The sequence below is a fragment of the Tupaia chinensis genome, unplaced genomic scaffold (genome assembly GCF_000334495.1).
Source record: "Tupaia chinensis unplaced genomic scaffold, TupChi_1.0 Scaffold000605_1, whole genome shotgun sequence".
Taxonomy (NCBI): Eukaryota; Metazoa; Chordata; class Mammalia; order Scandentia; family Tupaiidae; genus Tupaia; species Tupaia belangeri.
The window spans coordinates 3,447,357-3,452,271 of NW_006160123.1; positions in this window are offsets into that span (position 1 = coordinate 3,447,357).

The window sequence follows — 4,915 nt, forward strand, 5'->3', positions numbered from 1 at the left end:
TCTTTCTGATATTTTTGAGTATAGGGTGACTAGGACTAAATGGGTAAGAGTATCAGACTTGATCCAGGTTCAAGTTCAGATTCAGGAGTCATCCTATTTTACCCCTTCTTCCCAAAGGCTCAAATGTCTTAGTGCTTGCGCTTGGCCTGATTTTTCTGGGGAGGTTGGCCATGCTATGATCACCCTCTGCTATCTGCCCCAGTTGTCACGCCATCCAGAGTTCTTAGGCTGCTCTGACTCAGTTGTTTTCTGCCCAACCTTTGAATTCAAAAAGCTGATTCTAGTTCTGTAAATCGTACCAAACGTGCAATGCTAGGCAAACCACAAGATCTCTCTGGCCCTCAGTTTTCCTCACTTATGAAGGAGTGGTAATATCACCTTGCTTCTTTCTTCTGCATGGTCCACAGGTTAGAAATGCAGCCATGCCGGACCTCTCAAGGTTTTACCTTCAGGAGACAGCCTTGACTGACCCTGGACTCTTAGTCTCAATTCGAATTTCCAGAGGGAGACTTTATGGTGGCTCACTTGTGACCAAGGGAACAGGGTCTTTTGAACAAGCCCAGGTACATGGGAGTTTCCCCTCTCTGACTGTGGGAATAGTGGGAAAGATGGCAGTTCCCAGAGTCGGAGCTGGGAGTAGGTGTTCACTACTCCCCGGTTCTTGGTTTCCAGCTTTCTCTTTGTTCATGCTATGTAAACTCCTCTGTCTGTATCATAGAACTCTTGATTGCAATGGAATAGAAATCCAACTCAAACTGGACAACTCACAGAATTTCTGACACACACACACACACACACACACGCACACACACACACACACGCACACACACACACACACGCACACACACACACACACGCACACACACACACACACATATATATATATATATACAACTTCAGGCGACATTTGACCCAAGACTTATGTTGACTGGGCCTCTTTCCATTTCTCACTCTTATCTTCTGTTAGTTCAATGTCATTCTAAATTGGGTAAAAAAGTATCAGACTTGATTCAGGTTCAAGTTCAGATTCAGGAGTCACCCTATTTGGCCCCTTCTTCCTAAATAGTCACGGGGGCTAGTGGATTCCAGAGTGCTGATTGCTCAGACTCAAATTGTGTGTTCACCTTGGGACTAAGGGAAGGGAGAGTGTGCTTCCCCATAGGAAATTCTGGATACTCTTTACTTTCAAGTCCTCTGCATCCGGAAAGCCTTCCTGAATTATGGGAGGTGTGGTTGATTGTGGGAGGCTGCGCAGCAGCGAATATTGCCCTTAGGTTTCGGTTTCTCAGCAAACAATTACACAATGCCAAAGGCCATGATTAGCTCCCCTTCAAAACCTCACGTTCAAAACCATGCTCTGATTGGCCACTTCCAGTAACGACACTTTACACTCGCTGAATGCAGATACTGAAAGAGAAGAAGGAGAAGAATTTGAAGACAACATGGATGTTTTCGATGATAGCAGTTCCAGCCCTTCTGGTATCTTAAGAAATTATCCACTCACCTGCAAAGTTGTTTATTCCTATAAGGCTTCTCAACCAGATGAGTTGACCATTGAGGAACATGAGGTGTTAGAAGTGATTGAAGATGGAGATATGGAAGACTGGGTAAAGGCTCGAAATAAAGTTGGCCAAGTGGGTTATGTGCCAGAAAAGTACCTGCAGTTCCCCACCTTGAACAGCCCTGCTGAGTGTGCTGCAGTCCTTGGCGGCTCTGGACAGCCGCTCACACGCATCCAGCAATTCCACGGAGTCAGAACTCGTCTCGGGCAGCCTCAGTGGAGATGCCAGTGTCTGTTTTGTGAAAGCACTTTATGATTATGAGGGCCAGACTGATGATGACTTATCTTTTCCGGAGGAAGCGATCATCCGAATCTTGAACAAAGAAAACCAGGATGAAGACGGCTTCTGGGAAGGCGAATTCAATGGGCAATTGGAGTTTTCCCATCGGTGCTAGTGGAGGAACTTTCAGCCTCAGAAAATGACGACACTCCATGGGCGAAAGAGATCCAGGTCTCGCCTTCCTGGAAGCCACACACCTCCCTGCCTCCACTGCCGCTCTAGGACCAGCCTCCCAGCAGCCCATACCCCAGCCCCGACAAGAAAAGCTCCCAGTACTTTCCCCGGTCTCCATCAGCCAACGAAAACAGCCTCCACGGCGAATCGCCAGGATTCTCCCAGCCATCACGGCATACACATGAGACCTCCTATGGCAAACTGGGCCTGTCCGGGCAGCACCCCCTCCACTCACGCAGAACCACCGAAGACCAGCCGAGAAGATCGAGGATGGGGAAATCACTCTAGTGTGATGATGGCTTTGCCCATGTGTTTCTGCTACAATCCAGGCCAGGCTTGAGGAGTCTGGCCAGTTTTGTTTTTTAGGCACCTTTGCATGATGACTCTCAAACAAAGCAAAAAAAAGGAGAGTTATATGTGACTGGGTAACCTGGTGGACTCCCACGTTTTGACTATTTTGTGCCTTTTTTTGTTGTCATTTTCTATGTCATCTCTCCTACCATAGCACAAATCCTAATGGGCTCTAGAAGCAAAGGCAGGGCACCCCTCATGCCTCACAGCGGTCTGACTCAAGACCAGGCCTCGTTCCAGGGCGCAGTCGTAGAAGTGCCGATCACGTGTACTTGTACAGTATATTACCGTGGCCACGAGGATGTGGCAGACTCTCATCTTTCTCCAAGGGGCTTCTGCTTATCTGATGAAGTATTAATCAGATCGTGTTGGCTACAGGAGGAGACAGAAGGAGGGACTTCAGGAGAGACCGGCTCCTCCCTGTGATAGTCCCGGATTGAGAAACCAAACCTAAGGGCGATTTCGCTGGTGTGCAGCCTCCCACAGTTGATATATCAGAGGATTCTCTTTCTGGCTCTCTTTATCTCTTACCTTACACCAGTACTGGCCTGGAGCTTCATTTCCTTTCCCAAGGGTTCATGTCCACAACTTCTCAATTTTGACCACTTCCTATAAGCTATGCTGGAAATGGAGCATTTGTTCTTTTGCTCTTGTAGTCCAATTAGACGCCCCATAAACTGTGGCATAACATAGAACCCTTTGCTTTCTCCACTTGGGGAAAAAAAAAATGAGGTAGGTTAAATAAAACCCAAAATGTATGACTGAAGGTGCTCTGTGGTCATGTTTGGAACTTGAGTTCTTAGGCTGCACTGTGACTAGGCAGCCAGCATGGAGTGTGGTGGTGATGCAGGCTTCAACTGTACTCACCAATTGTGAGGAAAGTCAGGATTAAGCTTTTAAACATGTATGCTTGAAAGAGGATGAGACAGAGGCTTAGTCTCAATATCTCAGCATGCCAAAAATGGGTGGGGACATAGAAGATGTAAACAACAGGACCGACAGGTGGTGTGCTGGTTAAGGATGTTGGACTCCCACATGGTCGACCGCAGTTCAAGTCCTGGGCCTGGTGACTTGCTTTCTCACTCTCTCTCTGTCTCTGGTCAAAATAAAATAAAATAAATAAAATTAAAATAACTCTTAAAAAAAGAAAATGTAAGCAATGAACTAGACACAGTCCCTGTTCTCTAGGAACATCAGGCTCGTGAGGAAGCATGTAAATAGATAGGCAATTTCAATATATCCTTGCCACTGCCAGAGGTAAATAAGTACTAGGAGCCACAGAAGCACACAGGAGGAGCTTCCAACCTTCCAGTGCTAGGGAAGGGAAGGGAGTCAGGGATAATTTCCTAGAGATGATGAACCTGAAGGATAAGGAGGACTTGGCATAAACTAGTGAATGTAACAACACAAGTTGTGTAGCAGCTGGAGTATATCTATCATGTTTTCCTGTCTGTCTACAACCCTTCAGTGAGATTCCCCACCCAGGCCTTAGGCTCTAGCACTCCTTGCAAGTCCATTAAACCCTACTTGCTCTGGGCTGGCTCTGTGGCACAGAGGTTAAGTACTGTGCTTTGGGAGCCAGAGCTCTCATGGTTGACTACAGTCCAAACCTGGCCCCACTAGCTTAAAAGGCATGCTAGGTACACGTCAATTTGTGCTCCAAATCCTGACAAGATGGAGAAATGGAGGAGAAGGGATTGCAGCGTAACCATACCCCACTGAGAGATGCTTTCTCTCTCTCTTTCACTCTAGCAATTAAAAACAGAAAAAAGCAGGGCTAGCAGGTGGTATGTGGTTAAGGGCACTGGATTCCCACATGGCTGACAGTGGTTCGAGTTCCGGATCTGGCAGCTTTCTCTCTCTCTCTCTCTCCTTCTCTTGTCAAATTAAACTAAGTAAAGGGACCAGTAGTTAGCGTAATGGCTATGTCGCTGGACTCCCACGTAGTCGACCGCAGTTTGAGTCCCGGACCCGGTGGCTTAAACTCACACGGGGCACGTGTGCGTGCGTGCCCAAGATCCCAAGAGGAGAATGGAGGAGAAAGGATTGCAGCATGGCCATCCTCCCTGGGGGGTGATTTCTTGCTTTCTGTCTCTCTGTCTCTCTCTGTCTGTCTGGCGAGCGCATGCGCCCTATAGCAAAAACCTCTCCAAAAAAAAGAAAAAAAATTAAAAAAATTTAAAAAATTAAACTAAGTAAATAAAGTCCAATAAAATAATTATTTTTAAAAAAGAGAGAAAGAAGCTGGAGACTAGCAGATAGCATAATAGTTACATCGTTGGACTCCCACATAGTCAACCGCAGTTCAAGTCCCAGACCCTGCAGCTTAACATTCATGTTGGATGCACATGCATGCATGCTCAAAATCCCAAGAGGAAAATGGAGGAGAAGGGGTTGTGGCATGGCCATTCCCCCTGGGGGGTGATTTCTTGCTTTCTGTCTCTCTGTCTCTTTGGTGAGCACAAGTGCCCTATAGCAAAAATATCCCTCCTTTTGGCCGAAACCACCATCTTCCAGTAATTAACCAAAATGACAAACACAAAGGGAAA